This window comes from Lygodium microphyllum, chromosome 9 (genome assembly GCF_053477565.2).
Source record: "Lygodium microphyllum isolate KBCC chromosome 9, Lygodium_microphyllum_v1.1.10, whole genome shotgun sequence".
Lineage (NCBI taxonomy): Eukaryota > Viridiplantae > Streptophyta > Polypodiopsida > Schizaeales > Lygodiaceae > Lygodium > Lygodium microphyllum.
In genome coordinates this window covers 60,191,733-60,201,190 of record NC_141143.1, presented here as the reverse complement: position 1 = coordinate 60,201,190, position 9,458 = coordinate 60,191,733, and the positions used below count along the sequence as shown (strand labels likewise).

The following is a 9,458-nucleotide window of genomic DNA, read 5'->3' as shown; positions in this document are numbered from 1 at the left end:
TGATGGACACCATGGATCATTTCTTTGACAATCTCTTTTCCTCTGCTCTTCCTATCATCAATGCCAATTTGGGAGTTTTTTTCTTTTCAGTTCTAGATCTGTAAAGCAAACAATGAGTGATTTGGGTAGAAGCCAACAAGAAAAAGCAAAAAACTCTTCGAGATACTACAAAGTGCATCCCATTTTCAGACCCTAGCATTGGTGTTCGTGAATGCCATGACATTCACAAGCATCTTTTGATGGACCCCTCAAGCTCTCAAATAGCTGCACAAGGTTGCGATTTTTGGCACCGCAAGGGGCATCGGCCAACCTCTTGAAAGGTGAGAAGGATCGAAGCTTGCACGCGAGCTATGGCGGGAGAGCAAGAGCAAGAAAGAGAGAGACAAGAAATGGGAACTCCAACAGTCACAATGTGTGACCGGGCCTTCCTTTATTCAAACTGTCACTAAAAGAATAAAGAATAAAGTGACGTGACGGGCGCCCGCCACCTGCAGTGTGCAGTGGCGGGTACTGTCAGTGTAGTAATACACGGGGCGGCACGGCTGAGGCGCCTTTACCCCCAACACAAAGACTACCCCACGACCCCTGTATCCTGGCTGCCATAGCAAATACACATATCTGCTGTGCCCTTCAGGTACCTCATGATACCCTTCACGGCATCCCAATGTCTGCTGCCAGGTGTAGCCATATAGCGTGCCACAACACCAACTGCATGTGCAATATCTGGACGAGTGGCTATCATGGCATACATCAAACTGCCCACGGCTGATGCATAAGGGATCTTGGCCATCTCGGCCCTCTGCTCATCTGTCTGCGGACAATCGGCCTGTGATACCTTCACATAAGAAGGTAATGGACAGCCAATAGGCTTTACGTCCTGCATGCAGAAGCGCTCAAGGACTTTATGAATGTACTCCCGCTGTGAGAGATACAAAAGTCCCTGATGCCTATCGCGCTTAATGCGCATCCCAAGTATATGTGAGGCCTGTCCCAAATCCTTCATCTCAAAACTCTTCTTTAGCTAAGATTTAAGAGCATCTAGCTCATCATGAGCTTTCCCTACTATCAGCATATCATCAACATAGAGTACCAAGATAAGCAAACTGCCATCACGGGCTTTCTTCGTGTAAAGACACGGATCCATAGCACTCCTGCTGTAGCCGTGTGACTGCATAAAGGCATCAAACTTATGATACCATTCCCTAGGTGCTTGCTTCAAGCCATACAAGCTCTTCTTCAACTTGCACACTAGGTGCTCCCTGCCAGGTTCTGCAAAGCCCTTAGGCTGATCCATATAGATCTCATCATGCAAGTCCCCATGTAGAAAAGCCGTCTTGACATCCATCTGATATAGATCTAAGTCAAGCTGTGCAACCAAAGCCAAGACTAAGCGCAGGGTGGTCATCTTAACCACAGGAGAGAAGACCTCATCAAAGTCCACACCATGTTCCTGCTTAAAACCCTTTGCTACCAATCTAGCCTTGTATGCCGGCTTGGGGTGTCCAGGGGTACTTTTCAGCTTGTACACCCACTTGCATGGCAAAGCCTTCTTGCCCTTAGGCAAGGCAACCAAATCCCAAGTCTCATTCTTATGCAGGGAGTCTATCTCAGACTGCATAGCCCTCTCCCAGGAGTGACTGTCACCCCTGCACATAGCCTCATCATAAGTGAAAGGCTCTCCTGCATCTGTAACCAAAACATAATGCGTAGAGGGCTGAAATCTGTCAGGTGGACGTCTGTCTCTAGCAGACCGTCTCACCGCAGGCTCTGCTGCCTGTCTAACTGCCTGTCCAACACCCTGGCCCTGTGGAGAAACTGCTGCAGGCTGTATTACTGGCTGTGCTGGAGCTCTAGGCTCCTCCTGAAAGATCACTCTGCGGATCTCAACCACCTTCTCAGGCTGCCTGTGCATCTTGTCTTCATGGAAGACGACATCATGGCTGCGTACTATTTTCCGCGCCTGTGGATCCCATAGGCGATAGCCCATCTCTCCTGACTCACCATAGCCAAGGAATATGCATTTAATGCTCTTTGGATCCAATTTACTCCTCTTGTCCTTGGGCACATAGCAGAATGCCTCACATCCAAAGACACGGAGATGCGCATAAGAGGGTGGCTTACCAGCCCAAACTTCCTCTGCAACCTGGAAATCCAATCCACTGGAAGGCGATCGGTTTATGACATGCACTGCCGTACTAACTGCCTCAGCCCAAAAACTCTGGGGTAGGCCTGCATGGCTAAGCATAGAGCGCACACGCTCCTGAATAGTCCTGTTCATGCGCTCAGCCAAACCATTCTGGGATGGGGTGTAAGGGGCGGTCAACTGACGCTTAATACCCCTGTCATCACAAAACTGCTCAAAAGCATGCGAGACATATGCTCCCCCATTATCTGTCCTAAGGCATTTCAGCCTATACCCAGTCTGGTTCTCAACAAGAGCAAGCCATCTCTGAAAAACTGCCAAGACATCGGACTTCTGCTTTATGGGATAAGCCCACACTTTCCTAGAAAAATCATCAATGAAGGTAACGAAGTACTTCGCGCCACCCATAGACATGCAAGGCATAGGCCCACAAACATCGGAATGCACCAATGCCAAGGGCTCACTCATGCGTGGCCTACCCGATTTCTTATGCGTAGACCTATTCTGCTTACCATAAAGACAATGATCACACGAGTCAAAACATGCATAATCCAAAGGCGGAAGATACTGCAAACCAGATAACATTTTCATTCCTTTCAAAGACATATGCCCCAAACGGGCATGCCAAAGTGATACATGTGGGATAGAGCCCACTGCCAAAACATGGTCTACAGAAGACCCAGATACAACAAGAGGATAGAGGCTGCCAGCCTTGGCGCCTCTAGCAAGCACAAGTCTGCCTTTGGTAATCTTCCAGGTAGAATCCCCAAAACAGACATGAAATCCTGCATCATCCAACTGTCCTGCAGACATAAGACTACGCGTAAGCGCAGGTACATGACGTACATCCCTGAGCAAAAAGGAACTGCCAGTGGAAAACTGCAACTGAATATCTCCACAGCCCACAATATCAAGAGACCTGTCATCTCCAAGTTTGACTGATCCAGATACAGTACGGTAAGAGTGAAACCACTCACGGTAAGGCGTCACATGGAAGGACGCACCTGAATCCAATAACCAGCACTGTGCATACATACTAGGTGTCTCAGTCAAGTGTGAAGCATCAGAAGAACTAGCTGCAAGTATAAACTCATCACCACCATCGGACTCTTCAGTCTGCGTGACATTAATTTCCTCAATCTTGACGTTGGACTTCGCAGGTACTATGCTGCGATCAGAGGACTTCTCCTGCACTTTATCTTTCCCCTTATCCTTGCGCTTCTCATTGCGCAACTCATGACACTGTGGTCTAATATGGCCCTTTTTCCCACAATGATGACAAGTGACATTTGCATTGCGTCCACGCGACTTACTACGCGACTTGCCACCACGAGATTTAGACCGACCCTTCTGCGAGTCACGGCCTCGGCCATTACCACGGTCATACCTGTCATTCCTGCCTCTAACTGTCAAAGCATGACTACCACGAGAGGCATCCAAGTTTTTGCGATTCACCTCTTCCTGAAGAAGAGCACTCTCAACATCTGCCAATTTTAGAGTAGCACTAGAGGCACAAAGAGCAGTGCGGAATACATCCCATGACTCATTCAGAGTTCCAAGCAAGAAAAGAGGAGTTACTTCCTCTCCAAAGGTGATATCCTGCGAAGTCAGGTTCTTCAGTATAGCATGGAACTGGCTCAAGTGAGCAGACATAGTCGCATTATCCTTCATGCGCAGATCCATAAGCTGCTTCAACCAGTACATCTGACTCGCCGGACTTTTCTTATCATAAAGATTCTTGATCTTATTCCATAGATCCCATGCACTCTGTGCTTCCTCAAATACATTATAATGTACCTGTTCAGTGAGAGACAATACAATCGTGGACTTGCATAGCTCATCAAGTTCAAGCCAGTCGTCAATGTCCATAGTTTCAGGCTGCTCCCCACTCAACCGAAGTGGCTTAATCTGAGATTTCTGCACCAAAACCTGCCATATTTGACTCTTCCAGTAAGAGTAGTTGGTACCATCCAACTTTGTAATGTTAAAGATGGCACTATCATGCGAAGATGACGCCATTATGCAGGCTGGAAATGCCCAAACAGTCCAAAACTGCTTGCTGTTTTACTGCAGAAACTGCCCAAAAATGATCAAAACGGGGTCCAAAGGGTGAGCAAAGTGTGCCAAAAGTTGCTGCCCACTTAGTACTAGGTGCGGTACACCAAATCAGGATATTTCAGCATGAAAAGTACACCTCAGTCCACCAATAACTGCTTGCTGTAATAAATTGCAGGTATGCAGTCTAGAGAGCAAACTGTCCCAAAATAGGATCCAATGTCAAGCAAACAATGCTAGGTCCAAATCCGGCATGAAACGGACATAAGCAAGGCCAATGACAGTGAAAAGAACAAGAGCTCAACACCAAAGCATGTCAAAATAACATCTGCCAGTGAAAGGCACACCCCCAGACACTCTAGGCAAAGTGTTCCTATAACTGCCAAAACCTGACACAAATAGGTGTCTGCTCAAAGAGAAAGATCCAAATATGAGACTCAGCTCATAAGCATCCTGCGAACCAATAGTACATCAATGCATATCCATAAAGATCGGAGTATGATCCCAAAGTCTCAATGCGTATGTAGCTGCTCAAGACATAAACTGCTCCAAATACATGTAAGTGCTCCAATAGCATGCAACTGTCAAAGGTCAAGCAAGCATGTAAAATGCTCCCACTGGCACAAAAGGCATACAAAGCGAGCTCAGAAGCTCAAACAACCCAAGAGAAAGCACCAGTGATAAGTGACCCTGTCAATGCATCAAGCGCATCCGAGAGAGCATGACATACATGAAGCACCGGTCGTATTAACCATGAAGCAATACATAAGCCCAAATAAGCTCTCGGTCAACTCAATGACATCCAAATAGCAACCAAGATCAGTGATCAAGTAAGCCGGGAATGCTCAAATACATCCAAATCCAAGCTCCAAATGTCGGTATGGCATACACGAACCAAATAGCATATGTCACGAACCAAAGCATGTAATGCAAAAGCCTAACTGTCAAGCAGAGACATGAGGCATAGGCGGTCCACGAGCATGCCGAGTCGGTCCAAATGCCAGTGAAGACGGAGCTAATGCGAAGCTCAAAAGCATCCCATAATCTCATACATATGCTCCAAGTCGTCCCCAAATGTCAGAGATATCATGCCAAAGCTCAAAGCATACATCCGGTATCGGTAGGTAAGTGCCAAAGCATGTAAAGTACCTTCAGTCCACTGTTATTCCAGCATGTATTTACTGTTCTAAACAGTAGATTTCAGCCCCAAATTCAAGCCAAAATCATGGTCAAACCAAATGCATACATCCCCAATACATCCGGGTAGGAAGTAGACCGCATACGGGCATCAAACAAGGTAACCGGAGTAGAGTATAAGCATTAAATGCCAATGCCAAGTGTGGCTGCCCTGTTTCCAGCACTGTATAACAGTAAATAACAGTCCCAAATCAGCCAATATTTCAAGCCAAAATCATGGCATAATCATGTGCATACATTTCCAAGGCACTAGGCATCATGTAGACCGCATACGGGCATCAAATAGCACAACCGGAATGGAGTATAAGCAACAAATGCTAATGCCAATGGTGCTGCCCTGTTTTCAGCCTATTATGACAGTTTATGACAGTCCCAAATCTGAAGAAATCAGCCCCGAAAGATCAAGACCAATACCCAAAGCTTGAATGACATCAAACATGAAGTCTATAGCCCTCTTGATCAAGGTAGAGAGCAAGAAGCAATGGCCAAGTGTGGAGCTGAAGTAGATGAGTGCTCACAGCCTGGAAAAAAATGATGCAATCTGCCCTGTTGGTGCTGAACTTGCTGTTGCTCCACATGGGCTGAAAAGGGGGTAATGGGGGGCTCAATGATGGCCCAAGGTAGGCACATACCAAGCCATGAAGGCCCAATGCAAAGGGGAGGGAAGATATGAGCTATGGAGCTCAAGAAGAGTGGCTGCCCTTTGTTCCTGCCCTGTTTCAATCTGAGAATACACTCAAATGCCTGCAAATGCTGAAGCAATACCTCAAGGGCAAGGCCCTGATGAAGCTCAAGAAGGCCAGGATGGAGCTCGGGAAGCCGGGGCGAGTCGGGAGCTCAAGAGGTCGGCTATGGCTGCCGGGATGGAGACCCAATGCGTGAAGCGAGTCGATGCGAAGGTCGGGAAGCACCGAGTCGAGCTCGAGCAAGAGAATGCCAAGCTCTGATACCAGTTGAAAGGTGAGAAGGATCGAAGCTTGCACGCGAGCTATGGCGGGAGAGCAAGAGCAAGAAAGAGAGAGACAAGAAATGGGAACTCCAACAGTCACAATGTGTGACCGGGCCTTCCTTTATTCAAATTGTCACTAAAAGAATAAAGAATAAAGTGACGTGACGGGCGCCCGCCACCTGCAGTGTGCAGTGGCGGGTACTGTCAGTGTAGTAATACACGGGGCGGCACGGCTGAGGCGCCTTTACCCCCAACACCTCTGGCCCTGCTCATGAAACTCAACCCACTGGTCTCTAGCCTCTACCTCTATGATATCACTAGTGCCCTTGGCGTTGTTGCAGATGTCAGCCATGTCAACACCAGAGTTGAGGTTAGTGGATATGCAGGTGAAAAGCACCTTGGAATTGCATTGCAAGGAGCCAATGTGGTCATCATTTCTACTGGTGTGTCTCACAAACCCAGAATGTCTCTTGATGATCTATTTAACATCAATGCAGGCATTGTCAAGTCTCTATGTACATCCATCTCAAAGCATTGCCCAAAGGTTGTTGGCAACATGATAAGTAATCCAGTCAATTCCACAATTCCAATAGTAGCTAAGGTTGTTAAAAAGGCCAAAACTTATGATCTCAAGAAACTATTTGATGTCACTACAATAGATGTTGTCCGAACTTAGATTTTTTATGCTGCGAAAAAAGGGTTCGTTGTGGAAGAAGTGGATGTACCAATCGTGGGTGGTCATGCTAGAATTACAATACTACCCTTCTTCTCCCATGCAACACCAAAGGCAAGCCTAACAGATGAAGAGTTTGAGGCTTTAATAAAGAGGACCCAAGATGGTGGAACTAAGGTGGTACAAGCAAAGGCAGAGCCACGTTGTCTATGGCATATGCTGGAGCTATGTTTGCTAATTCCTGTTTGAAAGGTCTGAATGGTGAGCCTGATGCTGTAGAGTGTACCTTTGTCCAATCAAATGTTACCGAGCTACCATTTTTTCTTCCAAGGTGCAACTTGCTATGAATGGTGTGGAGGAAGTACTTCCTTTGGGTCCATTATTTGATTATTAAAAAATAAAATAATAATAATAATAATAATAATAAGGGCTTTGGAAGCAATGCTGCCAGAACTGAAAGGATCAATACCAATGTAAAGAGCCATGAGCCCAAGCCAAATAAATCCCGCAAATCATGTATCCCAAAATCTATGTCATGTATGTCAAAGAGAGCTTGTCAAGTCAAGATGAAGAGCATAAGACCAAGACCAACAAAGATCAAAAATATCGAGAAAAGCAAAGGATGCCAAAGAAGCATGAAGAACAAGATATTTTCCACTGCTACAAAATGTTTTGCAATTCCATCATGGATCATGTTTTCCCAAAGTGGATTTGCTTCCCATAGTGGGTGTAACAAACCCTACCATGGTAGGAACTCATCATTTGAGGGGGGTGTTGAGAATAGCAAATGATGCTTGATATGTGTACCCAAAAGAGGTTGGAAGATAGACATATGATGTGTGCTCTAGGAAGAGATGACAAAATCCCATAAGCACAATGAGGAGAGTGGAATAAACCAAAAGCTATATAAGCATGTACTTGGCTCATATTTAAAAAAGAATGGTACTTTTAGTTTGAGTCACTAGGGATTGTGTTTATGAGTCTAAGAAAATCTATCTTGGAACCTAATTCACTTGAGTTACAATCTCTTTTCTCTATCATGTATTGGTTCTATGATTTGTGTCATCCACCATAGCCAATTAGCTCTACATCCTTGTTTTTTAACAGCACCCAATGCTATGGCTGGAGCTAAAGCAGTGGGTTGAAGAACCAAATGAGCCAATTGCCACAAGCTTGCCAGAGCACAATGCAAAAACCCAAATACCGAGTTTAACATTACACTCTATGCCTAAATCCCTGCATGTCAATGCCTTTTGGGAAGGCACGGAAATGCATGTAGTCCTACCAATCCTAGCACTGGGAGACGTCACCAAAAAGGGGATCATAGACATAGGGGCATGAGTGAGTGTACTAAGCCATGCGGTACTCCAAACTTAGGGTACCCCACTAGTCAAGACTATTAGGTTTAACATCACACTAGCAAATGGAATGAAGTTGAAGCCATTCGGAGTGTTGAAAAATTGGCCAGTAAATATCACAATGGTCCAATTCTCTGTTGACTTCATAGTCATGAAGGGAGTGGACTACGACATCCTGCTAGGCCGACCTTGGATGTGCAACATGAGAGTCGTAGAAGACTAGGGCAATCTTTTCAATATGGATTCCATTCTTGAGACATATGGTTCAATTTGTTCTCGAGGGGATTGGCTTAAATTCATAAACTTCTCTCACATCCACTCATCAAAGCCTTCATGCCTAAATTTGGTGAGAGGAAAGCCAGCTTCAGTTCATCCCATGTACCAAAAGTTATTGCTGATGTTGGGCTAAACATACAATAGTCAAAACATTGGACAAACTTCTATTCGTTCAAAAGTTGCAACTCACTTTGGTGACAATCTCTCATCTTATCTCTCGATATTCTCCTCTAATCAACCATGCATCCCTCTCTCTATACTAAGAAAGTAAGAACACAATAATAGCTTTGAGGTGTAGTAAACTCACCAACTTATCTTCCATCATTGTAGCTCGAAAGCTTGAAGGCTTGAATATGGTTCCATGGCCCAAACAAGATGATCTAATGCCATCGCTCCTTTGCATCCACCACCAAGTGTACCAATGATGAGAGAAGAATATGAAGAAGAAAAAGGGGAGAAAGAAGATGGAGAAGAGCTTCACCCCACCAGAACTCTTCTCTCTCGCAATCTCTCAACCTCATATACAACTCAAAACTCAACCCTCTTACCATGAATGGGAAGAAAAAGAAGAAAAGTAAGAAGAAGATGTAGAGCTTCACTTTCCCTTAGTTCCTCACTCAACACATGTACAAAAGGGTAAATACAACTAAGACCTATCACCCTTATATAGACACAAATTAGATTTAGTCTTAGGTCACTTCTCTAGGGTGGCTCCCCATTTGCATTTTAGGATTTGCATTCCTTTTACATTTTAGCATTCACATCCCTATGAATTAGGGTTTGTGCCCCTTTGATGTTGAGTCTAAG

General features: G+C 45.3%; 1 pseudogene; it reads left to right on the top strand.

Moving 5' to 3' along the window:
• Positions 1 to 216: 216 nt before the first annotated feature.
• LOC148031086 (malate dehydrogenase, mitochondrial-like) lies at positions 217 to 7,411 on the top strand (annotated as a pseudogene).
• The last annotated feature ends 2,047 nt before the right edge of the window (positions 7,412 to 9,458 follow it).